Genomic DNA, 24,218 nt, shown 5'->3' with positions numbered 1-24,218 from the left:
GGCCTCCTAATTGCCCCTAGAATTTCTAAGCAAACAGCTGGAGGCAGGGCTTTCTCCTATAGATCTCCATTTTTATGGAATGGTCTGCCTACCCATGTGAGAGACGCAGACTCGGTCTCAACCTTTAAGTCTTTACTGAAGACTTATCTCTTCAGTAGGTCATATGATTGAGTGTAGTCTGGCCCAGGAGTGTGAAGGTGAACGGAAAGGCTCTGGAGCAACGAACCGCCCTTGCTGTCTCTGCCTGGCCGGTTCCCCTCCACTGGGATTCTCTACCTCTAACCCTATTACAGGGGCTGAGTCACTGGCTTACTGGTGCTCTTTCATGCCGTCCCTAGGAGGGGTGCGTCACTTGAGTGGGTTGAGTTACTGACGTGATCTTCCTGTCTGGGTTGGCGCCCCCCCTTGGCTTGTGCTGTGGTGGAGATCTTTGTGGGCTATACTCGGCCTTGTCTCAGGATTGTAAGTTGGTGGTTGAAGATATCCCTCTAGTGGTGCGGGGGCTGTGCTTTGGCAAAGTGGGTGGGGTTATATCCTTCCTGTTTGGCCCTGTCCGGGGGTATCATCGGATGGGGCCACAGTGTCTCCTGACCCCTCCTGTCTCAGCCTCCAGTATTTATGCTGCAGTAGTTTGTGTCGGGGGGCTAGGGCCAGTTGGTTATATCTGGAGTACTTCTCCTGTCTTATCCAGTGTCCTGTGTGAATTTAAGTATGCTCTCTCTAATTCTCTCCTTCTCTCTTTCTTTCTCTCTCTCGGAGGACCTGAGCCCTAGGACCATACGTCAGGACTACTGGGCATGATGACTCCTTGCTGTCCCCAGTCCACCTGGCCTTGCTGCTGTTCCAGTTTCAACTGTTCTGCCTGCAGTTATGGAACCCCTACCTGTCCCAGACCTGCTGTTTTCAACTCTTAATGATCGGCTATGAAAAGCCAACTGACATTTATTCCTGATTATTATTTGACCATGCTTGTCATTTATGAACATTTTGAACATCTTGGCTCTCTCTAATTCTCTCCTTCTCTCTTTCTTTCTCTCTCTCGGAGGAACTGAGCCCTAGGACCATACGTCAGGACTACCGGGCATGATGACTCCTTGCTGTCCCCAGTCCACCTGGCCTTGCTGCTGTCCCAGTTTCAACTGTTCTGCCTGCGGTTATGGAACCCCTACCTGTCCCAGACCTGCTGTTTTCAACTCTTAATTATCGGCTATGAAAAGCCAACTGACATTTATTCCTGATTATTATTTGACCATGCTTGTCATTTATGAACATTTTGAACATCTTGGCCATGTTCTGTTATAATCTCCACCCGGCACAGCCAGAAGAGGACTGGCCACCCCTCATAGCCTGGTTCCTCTCTAGGTTTCTTCCTAGGTTTTGGCCTTTCTAGGGAGTTTTTCCTAGCCACCGTGCTTCTACACCTGCATTGCTTGCTGTTTGGGGTTTTAGGCTGGGTTTCTGTACAGCACTTCGAGATATTAGCTGATGTACGAAGGGCTATATAAAATAAAATAAACTTGATTGATTGATGTCTAGGGGCACGAGGACAGATGCAGAGCCTTGGTCTGTCGCCATTAAAAGGTCATTTACCACCTTCACGAGTGCAGTCTAAAACCAGACGGAAGCGTTTCGTATACATTGTTTGTCTTCAGGAAGGCAGTGAGTTGCTGTGCAACAGCTTTTTCTAAAATTGCAACAGATTTTTCTAAACCGCTATCACCCAGAAGGCCATGTCAGTACAGGTCCATTAAAGCTGGGACCGAGAGACTGAAAAACAACTTATATCTCAAGGCTATCAGACTGTTAAATAGTCATCACTAGCCGCCCTCCACCCAGTACCCTGCCCTGAACTTAGTCACTGTCACTAGCCGGCTACCACCTGGTTAAATCAACCCTGCACCTTAGAAGCTGCTACCCTATGTACATAGACATGGAATCACTGGTCACTTCAATAATATAACACTGGTCACTTTAATAATGTTTACATACTGTTTTACTCATTTAATTTTACTCCTACGTATTCTACAGATATACCAAATATTCTATCCACATACTGTCCATAATGTCTTTAATGTCTATACATCAGATTACATATACAGTGGGGAGAACAAGTATTTGATAATACAACTGTTGGTGCAATTATTAGAAAATGGAAGAAGTTCAAGATGACGGTCAATCACCCTCGGTCTGGGGCTCCATGCAAGATCTCCCCTCGTGGGGCATCAATGATCATGAGGAAGGTGAGGGATCAGCCCAGAACTACACGACAGGACCTGGTCAATGACCTGAAGAGAGCTGGGACCACAGTCTCAAAGAAAACCATTAGTAACACACTACGCCGTCATGGATTAAAATCCTGCAGCGCACGCAAGGTCCCCCTGCTCAAGCCAGCGCATGTCCAGGCCCGTCTGAAGTTTGCCAATGACCATCTGGATGATCCAGAGGAGGAATGGGAGAAGGTCATGTGGTCTGATGAGACAAAAATAGAGCTTTTTGGTCTAAACTCCACTCGCCGTGTTTGGAGGAAGAAGACGGATGAGTACAACCCCAAGAACACCATCCCAACAGTGAAGCATGGAGGTGGAAACATCATTCTTTGGGGATGCTTTTCTGCAAAGGGGACAGGACGACTGCACCGTATTGAGGAGAGGATGGATGGGGCCATGTATCGCGAGATCTTGGCCAACAACCTCCTTCCCTCAGTAAGAGCATTGAAGATGGGTCGTGGCTGGGTCTTCCAGCATGACAACGACCCGAAACACACAGCCAAGGCAACTAAGGAGTGGCTCCGTAAGAAGCATCTCAAGGTCCTGGAGTGGCCTAGCCAGTCTCCAGACCGGAACCCAATAGAAAATCTTTGGAGGGAGCTGAAAGTCCGTATTGCCCAGCGACAGCCCCGAAACCTGAAGGATCAGGAGAAGGTCTGTATGGAGGAGTGGGCCAAAATCCCTGCTGCAGTGTGTGCAAACCTGGTCAAGAACTACAGGAAACGTATGATCTCTGTAATTGCAGACAAAGGTTTCTGTACCAAATATTAAGTTCTGCTTTTCTGATGTATCAAATACTTATGTCATGCAATAAAATGCAAATGAATTACTTAAAAATCATACAATGTGATTTTCTGGACAGTTGAAGTGTACCTATGATAAAAAATTACAGACCTCTACATGCTTTGTAAGTAGGAAAACCTGCAAAATCGGCAGTGTATCAAATACTTGTTCTCCCCAATGTATATTTACTTACTCCGGACTCCGACATTGCTTAAATATTTATCTCAGCTTATCCCAGTGCAACTTCCAGACTTGTCACAGTGCTGTTGTGCTGTTTTTCGTTACTTGGCTATCTGCCAAACTTGATGTGCTCCCTCGGGTTTTTACTTTTAATACATTTACCAACGTCTTAGTTTTTTCCTCGCTCAATGCTTTATCTGGACGTGGTTCTGCAGGACCTCCACCAGCCGAAGCTAAGTAGTAACATCAACACTATGCCATCTAATTGCAGTCGCTGTACTCATAAAATACAGGAGAACTATCGCCTTAAGGTGAGGATAGCCGTGTTGCAAGCACAGATTCAGATGCAATTGTTAGGCAAGGGCAATTTAAGTGTAGGAAGGGATGAAACAACGTCTGTACCAACAGTAAGTACAGATAGTAGTATAAATACCCCCCACAGAGTCCCCGCAGCCGGACAATTTTCTCAAGGCTTCTGGAAAGAAATGCTGTTGGCATACTCAACCGGTGTTGCTCATTCAGCCGACAGAAACGTTCAACGGATTCTCCCCATTAAGCAGCGAGTCGGAGTCAGAGGCCGGGCCTTCTCTGGTCTCTACGCCTCCTGTTACGGGGTCTGAGCCGCCGAAGCCTCCCACCATTAGCTCTGGCAAATGGAAAACCCTAGTCATTGGTGACTCCATTACCTGCAATATTAGACTTAAAAAGAATCATCCAGCGATCATACACTGTTTACCAGGGGGCAGGGCTACCGACGTAAAGACTAATCTGATGATGGTGCTGGCTAAGGCTAAAACTGGCGAGTGTAGAGAGTATATGAATATTGTTGTCCACGTCAGTACCAAAGATGTTAGGAAGAAACAATCAGAGGTCGCCAAGCGCAGCATCGCTTCAGCATGTAAATCAGCTAGAAAGATGTGTCGGCATTGAGTAATTGTCTCTGAACCCCTCCCAGTTAGGTGGAGTGATGAGCTCTACAGCAGAGTCTGGCAACTCAAACGCTGGTTGAAAACTGTTTTCAGCCACTCCCAAACGATAGATAATTGGCCCTCTTTCTGGGATTCACCCATAAACACGACCAAGCCTGGCCTCCTGAGAAGTGACTGACTCCATCCTAGCTGGAGGGGTGCTCTCATCTTATCTATGAACATAGACAGGGCTCTAACTCCTAGGTAGGGTGTAGGCTAGGCAGCAGGCTGTTAGCCAGCCTGTCAGCTTAGTGGAGTCTACCACTAGCAGTCAGTGTAGTCAGCTCAGCTATCCCCAGTGAGACTGTCTGTGCCTCGATCTAGGTTGAGCAAAACATGGTGGTGTTAGCCTTAGCAATCTCACTAGATTAAAGACCTCCTCCATTCCTGTCATTATTGAAAGAGATTGTGATATGTCACATCTCAAAATAGGGTTGCTTAAGGTTAGATGCCTCACTTCCAAGGCAGTCATAGTCAATGAACTAATCACTGATCATAATCTTGATGTGATTGGCCTGACTGAAACATGGCTCAAGCCTGATGAATTTACGGTGTTAAATGAGGCCTCTCCTCCTGGTTACACAAGTGAACATATCCCCCACGCATCCCGCAAAGGTGGAGGTGTCGCTAACATATTTGACAGCATATTTCAGCATATGTCTTTTGATCTTATAGTCATGAAATATTTTCGGCCTACTTAATATTTTTTTATAGCTACTGTTTACAGGCCTCCTGGGCAGTATACAGCATTCCTCAATGAGTTCCCTAAAATCCTATCGGACCTTGTAGTCATGGCAGATAATTTTCACATTTTTGGTGACTTTAATATTCACATGGAAAAGTCCACAGGCCCACTTTAAAAGGCTTTCGGAGAATCATCGACTGGGTTTTGTCCAACATGTCTCCAGACCTACTCATTGCCACAGTCATACCCTGGATCTAGTTTTGTCCCGTGCTCGGGTGTGTGCTCGGGTGTGTGCTCGGGTGTGTCCCAGGGATAAATAGACCTTTCCCCAATTCATTGAGGAGACTCTCGCCACACAGGCACACTGTATTTTTGGTTGTGGCATTTTGTGGCTTGTTTGTTTTGGCACCTCTCAACACCCCTCATTATCAAATCCCAATGACATCTGTTGTCACAAATACAACAGATGTTGTAGACCTTTTAGTGAAATGCTTACTTACAAGTCCTTAACTAACAATGCAGTTTTAAGAATATATATTTTTTAAGTTACAAATATTAGTAACAAATAATTAAAGAGCAGCAGTAAAATAACAATAGCGAGGCTATATACAGGGGGTACCGCTACAGAGTCAATGTGCGGGGGCACCAGTTAGTCGGGGTAATTGAGGTAATAAGTACATGTAGGTAGAGTTATTAAAGTGACTATGCATAGATAATAACAGAGTAGCAGCAGCATAAAAGAGGAAGGGATGCAAATAGTCTGGGTAGCCCTTTGATTAGATGTTTAGGAGTCTTATGGCTTGGGGGTAGAAGCTGTTTAGAAGCCTCTTGGACCTCGACTTGCCGCTCCGGTACCGCTTTCCGTGCAGTTACAGAAAGAACAGTCTATGTCTAGGGTGGCTGGAGTCTTGAACAATTTTTAGGGCCTTCCTCTGACATCGCCTGCTATAGAGGTCCTGGATGGCAGGAAGTTTGGCCCCAGTGATTTACTGGGCCGTACACACTACCCTCTGTAGTACCTTGCGGTCAGAGGTCGAGCAGTTGCCATACCAGGTAGTGATGCAACCTGTCAGGATGCTCTCGATGGTGCAGCTGTAGAACCTTTTGCGGATCTGAGGACCCATGCCAAATCTTTTCAGTCTCCTGAGGGGGAATAGGCCATCTTCATGTGCTTGGACCATATTAGTTTGTTGGTGATGTGGACACCAAGGAACTTGAAGCACTCAACCTGTTCCACTACAGCCTCGTCGATGAGAAAGGGGGCGTGCTCGGTCCTCCTTTTCCTGTAGTCCACAGTCATCTCTTTTGTCTTGATCACGTTGAGGAGGAGGTTGTTGTCCTTGCATCACACGGCCAGGTCTCTGACCTCCTCCCTATAGGTGACAGGCGGACCTATGCACCGTCTACGAACGCAATCACTCACTAACACTATTGATTACTGACTACACACCATTGTTAATTGTATATAGTTTACTTTAGTTAATAAATACATTTTTGTTATTCCTTGATCTCTACGTTGTCCCCCTCTTTGTTATGGGATACGAGCCGGTTCGTGACAATGAAAAGTGGGATGTATACAGAGAGTGCGGGGCAACATAAGGTGGACTGCAGAGGGGCTAAGGACCTAAGAGATGGGGAAAGGGCCAATAAAACGGGTTGAAATTTGCGGGACTCTACCCAGAGGGGCAGATCCCGGGTGGAAAGCCATACCCTCTGCCCAAGATGGTAGCGGGGAGTAGGGGTCTGGTGGCGGTCTGCCTGTCGTCGATACTTGGAGGTGGTCTTGAAAAGAGCAGCCCCGGCTCTCTTCTAGGTAAAGGAAGACCCCCATGAAATGGACAAAAGTTAATGGCAACTTATTGGCATTGGGTGAACCATATACACAATCGCAAATACCACTCAAGTGTCATACTCCAAAAATCCCAAAGATGGTGAGCGCGCTCCACTGTAGATTTTCATATGGCAAATGGTCACAAAGTCAGGTCCCAAGGGTGAAATTGTGAAAATCTGAAAAAAAATGGAAAATTTTGAAACATCATAAAAAGTGCTTTTTGGACCGTTTTTCGAAATCTTTTCTTTTTTTTGTCAATTATACATATGTAATAACCTTATGGACTTACATTTGTCTTATTTTATTGAGTTTGTCCATAGGGCCTATGTTTTGTCCATTTGCAATATATAATCATAGAAAGTCAGCTTCCGAACACAAAAGTCAGTGAACCATGTCCAAATGGCATAAGAAATGTCCAAATGCCATATATAACTATTGAAAGTACCAAATCAGGATGTTATGTCCATTTGCCACATATGACTTTTGGGTTCGGCTTCCGAACACAAAAGTCAGTGAACCATGTCTAAATGGCATAAGAAATGTCCAAATGTCATTTATATTGACCAAATTATATATATCACTATGTTAACCTCTCTGCGCTATGGATCCCTTTAGCGGGATCATTTTCCTTATCAACCGCTGAATTGCAGCGCGCAAAATATTACTAAAAATATTTATAATCATGCAATCACAAGTGAAATATACCAAAACACAGCTTAGCTTGTTGTTAATCCACCTATCGTGTCAGATTTTGAAAATATATTTTACAGCGAAAGCAATCCAAGCTTTTGTGAGTGTAGCTTTCAATGCTACATCAGCTAGCCCCAAATTAGCATGGTCACGAAAGTGTGAAAAGCAATAAAATTAATCGCTTACCTTTGATAATCTTCGGACGTTTCCACTCACGAGACTCCCAGTTACACAACAAATCTTATTTTTGTTCGATAAATATTACTTTTATCACAAAAAAACGCCATTTGGGTTGCGCGTTATGATGAAAAAAACCACAGCCTCATTCCGGTCCTGAAAGGAAGATGGAAATTTCCAAACGTATCAGATTAAAAAACATTACAAAAAATATTTATAATCATGCAATCACAAGTGAAATATACCAAAACACAGCTTAGCTTGTTGTTAATCCACCTATCGTGTCAGATTTTGAAAATATATTTTACAGCGAAAGAAATCCAAGCTTTTGTGAGTGTAGCTTTCAATGCTATAACAGTTTATCCTTATATTAGCTTGGCTAGCTTGGTCACGAAAGTAAGAAAAGCAATCAAATTAATCGCTTACCTTTGATAATCTTCGGGTGTTCCCACTCACGAGACTCCCAGTTACACAACAAATCTTCTTTTTGTTCGATAAATATTACTTTTATCACAAAAAAACGCCATTTGGGTTGCGCGTTATGATGAAAAATCAAAAGCCGTGTTCCGTTCGACAAATCCCAAAAAGTATCCGAAATGGTTGTAGAAACATTTAAAATGCTTTTTATAATCAAACCTCAGGTTGTCTTTAACAACGTAATCGATAATATTTCAACCGGAGCATAACCTATTCATTAAGAGACAAAATGAAAATGGGGTGCCCCTCCCTCGCACGCAGGAATTATTCGGAGGACACCTGACCTCTTTTGAAACATCTCGCTCATTTTTCAAAATAAAAGCCTGAAACTATGTCTAAAGCCTGGTCACAGCCTGAGGTAGCCATTGGAAAAAGAATCTGGTTGATACCCCTTTAAATGGAGGTTAGACAGGCCAGGAAACAAAGTTATTTATTTTTTTAATATCACTTCCGGGTTAGATTTTCTCAGGATTTCGCTTGCAGAATATGTATTCTTATTCTCACAGACAATATTTTGACAGTTTTGGAAACTTTGGAGTGTTTTCTATCCTAATCTGTAAATTATATGCATATTCTACGATCTGGGCCAGAGAAAATTTCAGTTTACGTTGGGTACGTTATTTGAAGAAGAAAAAAAGAATCTGACCCCTAGCGCTAAGAGGTTTTTAACATAAATAATCGATAATATTTCAACCGGACGGTAAACTATTCAATACAATAGAGAAAGAAAATGTTGAGCTACCACTTTCGCGCGCAAGAACTAATCAAAGGACACCTGGCTATCCACTGACGCGATTTGATAAATCGCTAATTTTTCAGAATAAAAGCTTGAAACTATGTCTAAAGCCTGTTCACAACCTGTGGAAGCCACTGGAAAAGGAATCTGGTTGATATCCCTTTAAATGTAGGATAGGCAGGCAATGGCACAGGGATTTTTCAAAATAAGAGGCACTTCCGGGTTGGATTTCCCCAGGTTTTCGCCTGCAAAATCAGTTCTGTTATACTCACAGACAATATTCTGACAGTTTTGGAAACTTTAGAGTGTTTTCTATCCTAATCTGTCAATTATATGCATATTCTAGCACCTGGGCCTGAGAAATAGGCCATTTATATTGGGAACGTTATTTTTTCAAACATAAAAATTCTGCCTCCTAGCGTCAAGAAGTTAACTTGATGGGACAAGGCGAACTGGCAACAGACAAAAAAAGAAAACAAAGTTATAAAGTTATAAATACACAGGAGATAATGCGGACACATGGTAGACACCTGGTGGGGGGTAGAGACAAGCACAAGACAGGTGGAACAGATCAGGGTGTGACAGTCCCATGATCGAATGTAGTCTGGCCCAGGAATGCAAAGGTGACTGCCCTTGCTGTCTGTGCCTGGCCGGCTCCCCTCTCTAAACGGGGATTCTCTGCCTCTGACCCTATTACGGGGGCTGAGTCACTGGCTTACTAGTGCTCTTCCATGCCGTCCCTAGGAGGGGTGCGTCACTTGAGTGGGTTGAGTCACAGACGTGATCTTCCTGTTTGGTTTTGTGCCCCCTTGGGCTCGTGCGGTGGATGAGATCTTCGTGGGCTATACTCAGCCTTGTCTCAGGGTAGTAAGTTAGTGATCTGTTGATATCCCTCTAGTGGTGTGGGGGCTGTGCTTTGGCAAAGTGGGTGGGGTTACATCCTGCCTAGTTGGCCCTGTCCGGGGTTATCGTCGGACGGGGCCACAGTATCCCGCCACCCACCCTGGTTTCAGTCTCCAGTATCTATGCTGCACTCCTTCCCCTCCCGGAGGACCTGAGCCCTATGATCATGCCACAGGACTACCTGGCCTGATGACTCCTGGCTGTCCCCAGGCCACCTGGCCGTGCTGCTGCTCCAGTTTCAACTGTTCTGCCTGCGGCTAGGGAACCCTGACCTGTTCACCGGATGTGCTACCTTGTCCCGGACCTGCTGTTTTCAACGCTCTCTCTCTACCGCACCTGCTGTCTTGACCTCCGGATTGCTCGGCTATGAAAAGGCAACTGACATTTACTCCTGAGGTACTGACCTGTTGCACCCTCTACAACCACTGTGATTATTATTTGACCCTGCAGGTCATCTATGAACGTTTGAACATCTTGAAGAACAAACATGTACTCTTATAATCTCCACCCGGCACAGCCAGAAGAAGACTGGCCACCCCTCAGAGCCTGGTTCCTCTCTAGGTTTCTTCCTAGGTTCCTGTCTTTCTAGGGAGTTTTTCCTAGCCACTGTGCTTCTACATCTGCATTGCTTGCTGTTTGGGGTTTTAGGCTGGGTTTCTGTATAGCACTTTGTGACATCTGCTGATGTAAAAATGGCTTTATAAAGATATTTGATTGATATATTCTTAATTCCAATCTTTTAACTTTTACCTTTATTTGTGTGTATTGTTGTGAACTGCTAGATATTACTGCACTGCTGGAGCTAGGAACACAAGCATTTCGCTACACCCGCGATAGCATCTGCTAAATATGTGTATGCGACCAAAAAAATTGATTTCATTTGATTTAAAGAGATTCTCTGGTACTTTTGTATACTTTTTAGCCTGTTATTCTGAAAGTAGCACTCATGAGCCAAAAGTGCCCTGCGAAAATTGCGTACTATGTCACATACGTGCAGATACAGTGCCTTCAGAAGGTTTTCACATCCCTTGACTTTATCCACATTTTGTTGTGTTACAGCCTGAATTTAGAATTGATTAAATTGAGATTTTGTGTCACTGGCCTACACACAATACCCCATAATTTCAAAGTGGAATTATGTTTTTAGAATTTTTACTCATTAATAAAAAATGAAAATCTGAAATGTATTGAGTCAATAAGTATTCAACCCATTTGCCATGGTAAGCCTAAATGCGTTCAGGAGTAAAAATTTGCTTTTTAATTAACAAGTCGCATAATAAGTTGCATGGATTCACTCTGTGTGCAATAATCGTGTTAAACATTACTTTTGAATGACTACCTCATCTCTGTAACACTCATATACAATTATCTCAGTCGAGCGGTGAATTTCAAACACAGATTCAATCACAAAGACCAGCGATGATTTCCAATGCTTCGCAAAGGGAGCACCTATTGGGAGATGGGTAAAAATAAAAAAGCATACATTCAATATCCATTTGAGCACGGTGAAGTTATTAATTACACTTTGGATGGTGTCTCAATAGACCCAGAAAAAAATGTGGCAAAGAAATTTACTTTATGTCCTGAAGACAAAGCGTTACATTTGGGGCAAATCCAAGACAACAACACATCACTGAGCACCACTCTTCTTCACCATTCTTTCAAGCATGGTGGTGGCTGCATCATGTTATTGGTATGCTTGGCATCGGCAAGGAATAGGGAGTTTTTTAGGATAAAAATAAATGTAATAGAGCTAAGCATAGGCAAAATCCTAGAGGAAAACCTGGTTCGGTCAGCTTTCCAACAGACACTGGGAGACAAATTCACCTTTCAGCAGGACAATAACATAAAAAACAAGACCAAATCTACACTGGAGTTGTTTACCAAGATTACATTAAATGTTCCTGAGTGGCCTAGTTACAGTTTTGACTTAAATCATCTTGAAAATGGCTGTCTGGCAATAATCAACAAACAACTTGACAGAACTTGAAGAATTTGAAAAATACTAATATTCAAATATTTTACAATCCAGGTGTGCAAAGCTCTTAGAGACTTACCCAGAAAGACTCACAGCTGTAATCGCTGCCAAAGGTGATTCTAACATGTACAGTTGAAGTCGGATGTTTACATACAGTACACCTTAGCTAAATACATTTAAACTCAGTTTTTCACAATTCCTGACATTTAATCTTAGGAAAGATTCTCTGTCTTAGGTCGGTTAGGATCACCACTTTTTTTTATGAATGTGAAATGTCAGAATAATAGTAGAGAGAATGATTTATTTCAGCTTTTATTTCTTTCATCACATTCCCAGTGGGTCAGAAGTTTACATACACTCAATTAGTATTTGGTAGCATTGCCTTCAAATTGTTTAACTTGGGTCAAATGTTTCGGGTAGCTTTCCACAAGCTTCCCACAATAAGTTGGGTGAATCTTGGCCCATTCCTCCTGACAGAGCTGGTGTAACTGAGTCAGATTTGTAAGCCCCCTTGCTCACACACGCTTTTCAGTTCTGCCCACAAATTTTCTATAGGATTGAGGTCAGGGCTTTGTGATGGTCACTCCAATATCTTGACTTTGTTGTCCTTAAGCCATTTTGCCACAACTTTGGAAGTATGCTTGTGGTCATTGTCCATTTGGAAGACCCATTTGCGACCAAGCTTCCTGACTGATGTCTTGAGATGTTGCTTCAATATCTCCACATAATTTTACTTCAAATGATGCCATCTATTTTGTGAAGTGCACCGATCCCTCATGCAGCAAAGCACCCCCACAACATGATGCTGCCACCCCCGTGCTTCACGGTTGGGATGGTGTTCTTCGGCTTTCAAGTATCCCCCTTTTTCCTCCAAACATAACGATGGTCATTATGGCCAAACAGTTCTATTTTTGTTTCATCAGACCAGAGGATATTTCTCCAAAAAGTACGATCTTTATCCCCGAATGCTGTTGAAAACTGTAGTCTGGCTTTTTTATGGCAGTTTTGGAGCAGTGGCTTCTTCCTTGCTGAGAGGCCTTTCAAGCTATGTTGATATAGGACTCGTTTTACTGTGGATATAGATACTTTAGTATCTGTTTCCTCCAGCATCTTCACAAGGTCCTTTGCTGTTGTTCTTGGATTGATTTTCACTTTTCGCACCAAAGTATATTCATCTCCAAGAGACAGAACGCGTCTCCATCCTGAGCGGTATGACGGCCGTGTTGTCCCATGGTGTTTATACTTGCGTACCATTGTTTGTACAGATGAATGTGGTACCTTCAGGCATTTGGAAATTGCTCCCAAGGATGAACCAGACTTGTGGAGGTCTACAATTTTTTTCTGAGGTCTTGGCTGATTTCTATTGATTTTCCCATGATGTCAAGCAAAGAGGCACTGAGTTTGAAGGTAGGACTTGAAATACATCCACAGGTACACCTCCAATTGACTCAAATGATGTCAATTAGCCTATCAGAAGCTTCTAAAGCCATGACATCATTTTCTGGAATTTTCCAAGCTGTTTAAAGCACAGTCAACTTTGGATATGTAAACTTCTGACCCACTGAAATTGTGATACAGTGAGGTATAAGTGAAATAATCTGTCTGTAAACAATTGTTAGAAAAAGGACTTGTGTCATGCACAAAGTAGATGCCCTAACCGACTTGCCAAAACTATAGTTTGTTAACAAGAAATTTGTGGAGTGATTGAAAAACTAGTTTCAATGACTCCAACCAAAGTGTATGTAAACTTCCGACTTCAACTGCATCGACTCAGGTGTGTGAATACTTATGTAAATGTGATATTTCTATATTTCAGTTTCAATAAATTAGCAAACATTTATAATAACATGTTTTCACTTATCATTATGGGGTATTGTGTGTAGATGGGTGAAAGATTTAAAATATATATATATTTAATCCATTTTGAATTCAGGCGGTAAACCAACAAAATGTTGGAATAAGTCAAGGGGTATGAATACTTTCTGAAAGCAGTGTACGTGCACCAAGTCATTGCTCACTCTCTGTCTCTTTCTCTCTCTCTGCTGTGTCCACTGAGCCGTTGGGCCTGCCCTGCAACCTCATTGGATAACGCTGGACAAGCCTCTTGCTAGCTATCAGCTCATTGGCTAGAACTCAAATTGCTAGAAGGCTAGCCCACGTGGGGGTAAATGTAGAAGAAATGGCATTGCAGCTTCAAGAAAATAGTCATTTTCAAACTAGGGATTTCCGGCATAACTGAGATGACAGTCATTCTGATCATAGATTATGCATGTATGAACTACACATTGACACAGGGGGGCAACTTTGGTATTAGAAGTGGAGGGGAAATATATACCGTTCAAAAGCTTGGGGTCACTTGGAAATGTCCTTGTTTTTGAAAGAAAGGCACATTTTTGTCCATTAAAATAACATCAAATTGATCAGAAATACAGTGTAGACATTGTTAATGTTGTAAATTACTATTGTAGCTGGAAATGGCAGATTTTTTATGGAATATCTACATAGGCGTACAGAGGCCCATTATCAGCAACCATCACTCCTGTGTTCCAATGGCACGCTGTGTTAGCTAATCCAAGTTGATAATTTTAAAAGGCTAATTGATCATTAGAAAACCCTTTTGCAATTATGTTAGCACAGCTGAAAACTGTTGTCCTGATTAAAGAAGGAATAAAACTGTCCACCTTTGGACTAGTTGAGTATCTGGAGCATCAGCATTTGTGGGTTCGATTACAGGCTCAAAATGGTCAGAAACAAAGTACTTTCTTCTGAAACTCGTCAGTCTATTCTTGTTCTGAGAAACGAAGGCTATTCCATGCGAGAAATTGCCAAGCAACTGAAGATCTCGTACAACACTTTGTACTACTCCCTTCACAGAACAGCGCAAACTGTCTCTAACCAGAATAGAAAGAGGAGTGGGAAGCCCCGGTGCACAACTGAGCAAGAGGACAAGTACATTAGAGTGTCTAGTTTGATAAACAGACGCCTCACAAGTCCTCAACTGGCAGCTTCATTAAATAAATTCATTAGGTAAAATTCCAATGAACTGCCCCAGAAATCCAGGGTCCAATTCCCACTTCCGCCTGTCCCACTTTCACTCCATAGGCCCTTATCGTGAATCAATATTTAGGCTTCACACATTTTGCATTTGTTAATCAGTTGATTCTATGACAAAAATAAATATTTTGCATCTTTAGATGCTGCCTTTTTCATCCACTGAAAACTCCCCAAAGTGTTTCACAACACTGTCTTAAAAACACCAATATTGAGTTTGAAGAACCACTTTGAATAACCTCTTTTGAGTGTTTCAGAGTGTCTATTCCGTTTGGAAACACTTTTTTGTGTATCATAACACTTACATTTACATTCAAACACCCTCCCAACACCAGATTTCAGGTTAGATGTACTACTTATCATGGTTTCATTACACAATCATAGTGTTTTGAGTCTTTCTATTTTTACAGTGTAGGATTTGGGGTAGGGACAGCCAGAGACAGTAGGCTGTGGGGTTAGGACAAAGTCAAAGACAGTAGGATGTGGGGTTGGGAGAGTCATACACAGTAGTGGGTGGGGTTAGGACAGAGACATTAGGGTGTGAGTTTGGGACAGAGTCAGAGACGATAGGAAGTGGGACAGAGTCAGAGACAGTAGGGTGTGGTCTTGGAGCGGCAACAATACGGTGTGTTCTCCAATCCCAGAGGAAGGGCTATTTGAGCTATGAGTCACAGCCAGGGATGAGGCTGACGTGGGGGGACAATGCGTGCATCGCCTTTCTAATGATTTGGTGGAGGTTGCTTGGATGCTATTTTAGACGGTGTGTTGATGGTGGGTGTGGGGCAGTTTGAAAACAGTGACTTGAGAATAAGATATTATATTAAACCAATCTCATCAGACTACATTAAATTAGATATATTAAATAAATCTGATTATATTATTTAATTGCAACTACATTTTTGATCTGGAAGTGCTCTAGCACCTTTATACTTTATATATGGGCTAAAAAACAGAGGAATCTGACCTGAACCAGCCACAGCCACCAGCTAGGCACTGCACTAAGGGTTTTACTGGGGCCAATGGTTTGTGAGTTTGTGACAATGAGCTTTAACTTCATGGTAAGCTTATTAATACATTAGTAACACATTAATAACTATAACGGACAGGTAAATATGTGGTGTTGTCAAGTATCCTATAATAATTATTGTCTTGTGATGTTGTGCCTGACAATGTGAGCTGTGTGAGCTGTCTGACAGTGTGAGCTGTGTGAGCTGTGTGAGCTGTCTGACAGTGAGCTGTGTGAGCTGTTTGACAGTGTGAGCTGTGTGAGCTGTCTGACAGTGAGAGCTGTGTGAGCTGTCTGACAGTGAGAGCTATGTGAGCTGTCTGACAGTGAGAGCTGTGTGAGCTGTGTGAGTTGTCTGACAGTGAGAGCTGTGTGAGCTGTCTGACAGTGAGAGCTGTGTGAGCTGTCTGACAGTGTGAGCAGTGTGACCTGTCTGACAGTGAGAGCTGTGTGACCTGTCTGACAGTGAAAGCTGTGTGACCTGTCTGACAGTGAGAGCTGTGTGAGCTTTCTGACAGTGAGAGTTTGTAACTAGTACAGGCATGATGTATCAAATGTCGTTTTCTAAATTCATTGTCACGATAAATTGTTACGTCTGGCATATTCTTCTTTTAGCCCCTATATAAAGTGTAAAGGTGCTAGAGCCGTGTGGCATGCCACAACACTCAGAGAGGGAGCGAGTGTATGCATGCCACACGGCAGCTTCCCGCCTATATTTAGTCTGGGGCGATTTGGGGGGGGGGGTTCCGTTGATGTCATCACATTGACCTTTAACCCGGGAGCTGGGCAGCCACACGGCTGATGTGGAACTTGAATTTCAGGGGAAAGAGAGAGATACACACTCATACAGAGATGGATACATGCATGTGTACAACACAAACACACGGTATAGATGCAGCAAATTTTACTTATGTACTCGTGTACACTTTTATACACAGACGCGCAGACATATTCACACACACACACACACACACAGTCTCTCTCTCTCTCTCTCTCTCTCTCTCTCTCTCTCTCTCTCTCTCTCTCTCTCTCTCTCTCTCTCTCTCTCTCTCTCTCTCTCTCTCTCTCTCTCTCTCTCTCTCTCTCTCTCTCTCTCTCTCTCTCTCTCTCTCTCTCTCTCTCTCTCTCTCTCTCTCTCTCTGTAATGGCTGTGGAATGTAGTACAGTTCAAAAGACTAGGTGCTGAGACACACACACACACACACTGATGGTTGGGATGATAAAGTAGGGCGCTCACAGAGGGGTGAGGTTCCCACAGCCTCATCCATTGACTGTGAACGTGCCAGAGGTACAGTATGTGGTGGATCAGGAAGCCTGACATGCACCAACAGGGCCAGGGGGACACTGATTTTTAAGGCATTTGAGCCAACACTCACTGGCTACACGCCGCACTGCATCAGCACCGTACCACGACAGCTCCAAACCTAACAGACATTAAATTACTACACCCAGGTGTCAATTTAGGACGTTTAATGACGCACCCCAGCCCGTTCTCTCGTCCATGCACAAAACATCAGCGATATGTACAGTGAACGGATGATGACTTACAAGATAAAATATTTGTTTGTTCGTTCTTAGTTGCTCATAAACGTATATGTAGGCTATCTATGAGTTAGAGTCAGTACATTTTATACTAGCCCATGCACAGTGTGCACGAAACAACAAACCTCCGCTGAAACGTACTCTGAATGCATGGGAGAAAGAGACAGTAGAGAGGGGAGGCAGAACGAGAAGAGTCAGAGAGAACGAGTCAGAGCGGGGGAGGAGGGGAGTCAAGTACAATGAAAGTGTGAACAGTTACATAATCAATGAGATGCCACCGTTTGTAGTGGGGGTGCCTCCGAGATGCTTTGAGTAAATTATTTTCTGGCGGAAGAAAGTGTTCGTGATGGTAAGGTCGTACTCAGCACATTTGGTGAGAAGAAGAACTCCATTGGAGTTGATGTCGCCAATGCCTTCCTTTCTTTTTTTGTAGTCTTAATGCATCGTGTCTTACCAATTTTATTGTCCACAATAATTCTTTAGTCATGTCAACCATGTGAGTATCGAAGACACCGTGAAAGACAGACTTGGGATTTATACATACACTACATATACAACAGTTTGTGGACACCGCTTCAAATTACTGGATTCAGCTATTTCAGGCACACCCGTTGCTGACAGGTGTATAAAATCGAGCACAGTCATGCAATCTCCATAGACAAACATAGGCAGCACGTAAACATTTGTTTTTTATTTTAATACATTTGCAAAAAAAAAAATTAATCAATTTTGGAATAAGGCTGTAACGTGACAAAATGCACTGTAAATAACCCCTTAGTTTTCTTATTTGCATCTGGTGCTGTTGGCCCATATACATTTATCCCTCTTCATTTTGTTCCTCTGAAGAAGCAGTACAATATTGAATGATCGATGTCTGCAAAGTCTGTTATTCTAAGCTCGTTTAGATGCGTACCTTCTACCGGAGACTTTGTTTCTCACCGTTCTTTTTAACTTGGCTTTGGAGTGATGGTGGGAACTAACTCTGGCAGGGAAGGGAGCAGAGGGGAGGGGGGAAATGGGGGAAGGGAATCATTGTCATCTCTCTCTCTCTCTTTCACGGGGTTGGGGAATTAATGCTGAAGTCTGATTTGCTCATGTCCTCAAAGGACACTTCTTGCTCACTCTCACTGCGGCTGGACCTGGAGGATCGGATACCCTCGTCGACACCTTCGTCTGAGAGCTGGTCACCCTCACAATTGGATTCAGCTCCCTCTCTCATTCACTTGGCACCTGACTTTCAGCTGCACTCGGACCTGTCGTGGTGACCACCAGCTCGGCTGTGGCACGGGGGATGGAACTCACTCCCGGGGTCAGTGGCTCTGCCACTCTCTCGCTCTCTCGCATCTTTCAGCTCTTCCTCTGGGCTAGATGGGGGACCAGCCCTCGCTTTGTAAGCATACGACTGGGGACACTTGAAGAAGTCGTGGTCCTCTTTTGCACACGGGGGTCCACTTGCTTGGAGTATCACAGTACCTGGATTTGTGTCCAAAGTCTCCGCATCTCCGCATCTCACACTTCATATGTGGGCAATCCTTGACCTGGCTGCGGCCCCTGGCAGATGTAACACCGAGGGATCTGTCCAGGGTAGGGACTTCCCGTTGTACAGGCCCAGGGAGATTTAGTTAGGGATTGTTATTGACTGCCCACTGGTGGTTTTGCGCAAGAGCCACCTCCATACCATATCTACCATATCCCAAACGTATCCACAGGTTTCACTGCAGGTTGTAAAATAGTTTAGTACCTGTTTAGAAACACTTAATCGTTGTGATCTGGAACTCTTTCCGTCCAGAACTTTACATGGCCATCTTAACGTCCAGCTCAATGGAAGACTCCATTGTCCAGTCCTTCCACTTTGCAGCTGTCTCTTGGGCTGACTGGACTTATAAGAAGAGGCATACTGGAGGTTCTTCCTTGAAAACAAGTATGACATCTCTCCAGTTAGGCAGTGCAATGAATGAGTCAACATCAGCTGCACTAATCCAATTGAATAAGAGTGTCTCTCCAACATAGTCACGGTTTGGTGGATCTAGATTTCCGGTGGATTTCAATCTTGCCCAGTATTGACCAAAACGTGCGGCATATGCCACCCAAGGATGTGTCACGTAGCTCTGAGAGTCCAGAGGTACTACATTATTGGACTATTATTATGAGAAATTGTTTATCTACACTTTGGTTTGTAATGGAGAACCGCAAGGTCGGCCAAACATCATGTTTACTAGTTTAGTTCAAGGGAATGCCTTCCTTTCCTATTGTTCCGGTCCAAAGGTTGTGATCCCGGCCGACCCTGGCTTTGAAGTCCCCAAGAAAAATTATCTTATCCTAATTTGGGATGCTTGACAGTGTTGCGTTTAAGCTGTCATATAAAGTCTCCTTTACTTCCTGCTGTGAGTCCAGAGTTGGAGCATAGGCACTCAAAACTGTTGCCATCTCATTGTTAGCAAGAACAAGATGGATGTTCATGAGATGCTCACTGATCCCAACGGGAAATTCAGAGAGGTGGCTGATGAGCTGGTTCTTGATAGCGAATCCAACGCCATGGATCCTGGTCTCATCAGCGGCTTTCACTTTCCAGAAGAAGGTGTACACACCCTTCTCCTCCTTTAGTTGCCCTCCACCTGCCAGACGGGTTTCAGAGAGGGCAGCTAGGTCAATCTGGCAACTACTAAGTTTTCTGGCTATGATCGCAGTTCTCCTCTCGGGTCGATCACTGGTTGCACTATCCATTAGGGTGCACACATTCCAGGCTCCAAAATATATTTTCCTTTGTTTCTGACCGCATGTAGGTGATCCCTCTGGACGTGGTGATCCAGTCAGGATTTTTTGAGGCAGGCTATTTTTAGGGCACCTTTTCTAGCCCCTTCCCCTACTGGGGTGAGCAGTGGATCCTAAAGAGGGCTGCTCAGTCATGGGCGCAGCTGCCGAAGGGTTCTGCTACAGTCCAAGAGCCCAGGAATTGAATCTAACACCCACCGCTTGATGTGCCAGCTCGTGACTAGGAGCTTCCAGATCAGTGTTAATTTCATCAACAAAAATAGTGATTAAAATATTAATTAAAAAAACAGATTTTTCAGTGGCAATTGACGAGACTATAACTGACTAAATAGAAAAAAACTATAACTAAACTTTCTGTTGACTAAAATGAGACAAAATGATCTCTGACTAAAATCTGACTACTAAGTGGACTGGACAAGAGTTTATGGAGATATTGAGAGCTTTTCGGTGATAAGCACAATTAATATTAGCAGCTCAGATATGCAACGCAGTCCTGTTCAGCAGTGGGAAGGACGCACCACACCCGGCACACTCAGCCTACATCAGCTGGTGAGCAGCGGGGGAGCAAGTGAGGACTGTAGCCAGACTTGCAGACCGGCTCCGCTCCGGCTCCACCTCCGATTAAACACATTGTGCAGGCAACTCTCTTGCTTCCCTGTAGCTAACCAGTCACCACCAGATTTCTAGTTAGCTACCCTTTGCCTGGTTAAGAAACACAAGCTGCTTTACAACAACAAAAAAATTGCAGCATTGAGTTTACTAGTAAAACAACAGTATAGCAATGTTTTTTTTCTCCCTTGAGGACATAAACGTAGTCTTTGAATTTGTAGTCACGCTCAACCCTCCCACTGCATTTCATATCCAGGTTCTGTAGTCAAGTCTCCCTCTATCCCTCAGAGATAACAGCTTGAGAGATTACCGTAAAAAAAATGGGACCCATGTTACCGGCACTACGTTTTTTTTCTTTCTATCATACATTGGTGGGCTGCATTTTACATTCATAAAGCATGTGGCGGACCGTTCCAAAACCGGGCTACTTGCGGACCGGACCATTAACCATTTGTTCAGTCATGTTAACTCATTAGTTAGCTATAGGACACAATATTTTGGAACGTTCAGATAGAAATATGCTATGTAGAACAAACATGCCTCTCTGACGTGTTGAATGAGGAATAACGTTGGCTTTATTCGTGGTATTTCTATCTGCAACATTCGAGGATGTTTTGCAACTGAACATGGCCCTGGTAACATTAGCAGTGGCCTATATGCAAATATTTGGTAGCACAGAATGAAAGGAAAAGGGATAGCAAACAATTTATTGACTAAATTCCTCTTTCTACTACACTATATCTGACTGGGTAAATAATTTTATTTTGAGTTAGCGTCGACTCAGCGACTCAGACTTGAGCACTTGGACCAGGACTCAATCATTGGGACTCGGACTTCAGCCATAGGGACTCGTGACTCGACTCGTGACTCGATCATTGGTGACTTGGACTTGGACTCGAGCACACGGGGACTTGGGACTTAAGTTTTAGTGACTGGGCGAAACAGTCATTAACCCCCATTCTACTTTTGGACATTGTTCATGCGGCGTCTGTTGAACGTTGATAACAATGGCAATCCTACTTTGCCAATACTTTGCAGAACCATCTGGTGATTGTGCTACTCTCTCTCTCTCTCTCCATCTGTCTCTCTCTGTCCCTCTCTCTCTGCGCTTGTGTGTGTCTGTTTGTTTTGTATGTAATGTGCAATATCTATGTAGACTGAATTAGGAATTTACATGGCCAGATAATTGTTCTATATTCTTATATATGTTTGTCATATTTCTGCTATTGGTAAGAGAATAGGATGTTATCCCCCAAAAATATGTTGGTAGGACAAGGCTATGTATGTTTGTGCACATGGAAGTTAGTGATTTATGTTTACTGTAGGTTAATGAGGCAATACAAATGTGATATGACTAAAATGTAACAAAAATTAAAGGGCATTTAGTTGACTAAAATGGCCCACTAGACTAAATCATTATTCAAATGACAAAAATGTGACGAAGACTTAATGATATTTTAGTCAAAATGACTAAGACTAGACTAAATCTAAAAAAAGAGTACCAAAATGAACACTGTTGAGATCTCACAATCCTGCCCCCTTCTCCACTTGCTGAACGACATAGGACTTTGGTCCTGGATGTTTAGGGGAGATTCCCTTTCAGAGGACGCCTGTGCGTGACATTGTTTAACGTGGAGAGACTGATGAACGGGCAGCCACCACACGGTCCTTGATAGATGGGGGTCGAGTTCAGTGCCATGGACTCCAAAACGACTGGGGACCCTTCTCTGCTGCAGCATTCCTCCGCCTTTACAGCCGTTGTCACTTGCCATAATCCTCTTACCTGCTTCACCGTTGAGGTCTTGTTTGGATAGCGCTTTGTGTGGAACCTCCCCCTTGACCTTACCACCATGGGTGAACCTACCAGGAACTAGCTTAGCTCCAGACGGCATTGCTCTCGGGATCATTGGAACTGTGTAAGCCTCTCCACCAAGGCAAGGTGGCGATACTCTGAGAAGATGATATCGTTGTTCGAGCTAGGGACTGCCGTGACATAGACACCATAAGGGCCATGATCAGCGCAGACGACTACTGGACAGATCATTGTCTTATCTGCTCCATAATGTCCATCAGACTAGTGCGGTTTACAAGACGCAGACTCGGCAACACCTCCAGGCCTCGCTTGCTGAAAAACTCCTACAGGAGTATCCAGAGGATATCGGAGAACACTGGGGTCTGCTCAAATCAAACAAACAACAGGACTGGTTTGATGAGAATGACACAGAAATAGAGCAGCTCATGACAAAAAAAGGAAAGCCTTTTGTGCCTGGCAGAACGACATCAATTGCAAGGCCAAAAGAGAGGCACACTCCAGAGCTAAGGCTGATGTCCAGCGCAGGCTGAGGGATCTCAAAAACATGTGGTGGAATGAAAAAGCCCTGGAAATCCAATGGCTGGCAGACACCGGTGATGCCAGAGGCTTCTTCAGTGCCACCAAGTCAGTGTATGGTACAAGCTACCGCGACATAAACCCCCTGCGCTTTAAGGATGGACAAACATTGCTGAAGGACAATGAGGCAATCAACACCTGGTGGGGAGAGCACTTTCGAGAACTCCTCAACCACAACAGCACCGCTGAACTGAAGGTTATCAACCAAATCCCCCAGAGATGGTGACATGGGGGATCCTCCCGGTGTGACCGAGGTGCCTGATGCCATCAGGACCCTGAGAAACAACAAGGCCGCCAGACCAGACAGGGTTCCAGCAGAAATCCTAAAGGAAGGCAGACCAGAGCTCCTGCACCACATACATGCCCTGCTCCTGAAGATCTGGGACAAGAAAGAACTACCTTCAGAGCTCAGGTATGCTCTGATAGTGTCCATCTTCAAAATGGGAGACAAGGCAGAGTGTGGGAACTACAGAGGCATCTCCCTCCTGTCAACCACAGGCAAAGTACTTGCACATGTTCTTGCCAACCGAATGCTATCCCTGCCTGAGGAAGTACTCTCAGAATCGCAGTGTAGCTTCCGCCCATCCAGAGGTACTGCAGATATGATTTTCACAGCACGCCAACTACTAGAGAAATGCCAGGAACAAAAGCAACCATTATACATGGCCTTCATAGACCTTACAAAAGCCTTCAACACAGTTGACCGCCACGCTCTCTGGCGGATACTCTCAAAATACGGCTTCCGTGACAAGCCTTTCAGAATACTGATGACATGTCTGCCACAGTGTTCAGCAACAGTGGCTCAGTCAGAGCCCTTCACGGTAGAGACAGAGGTCAAACAGGGCTGCATCATTATGCTGTTTGCAATCTTCATTGCTGCCATTTCCTCCACCTTGTTGGCCAATACCTGCCACTGGTAATTCAAATCCTGTACCGGAAAGATGGCAGGCTATTCAACCTCATGGAGCTTCATTATGCCGACAACAATGTCATCGCAGCAGACTCCGAAGAAGACCTTCAGTGTTTCCTGGATGCCATTGCCAAGTCATACAGGCTCCTGGGTCTAGCCTTGAATTTAAAGAATACTAAAATCTTCACCAACCACCACCCAACAAGCCCTCTACTCCACCCACAATACAGGTTGACGATAACACCCTTGAAAATGTGGATCACT

The sequence above is a fragment of the Salvelinus alpinus genome, chromosome 9 (assembly GCF_045679555.1).
Source record: "Salvelinus alpinus chromosome 9, SLU_Salpinus.1, whole genome shotgun sequence".
In the NCBI taxonomy this organism is placed as follows: domain Eukaryota; kingdom Metazoa; phylum Chordata; class Actinopteri; order Salmoniformes; family Salmonidae; genus Salvelinus; species Salvelinus alpinus.
This window is presented reverse-complemented; position numbering follows the sequence as displayed.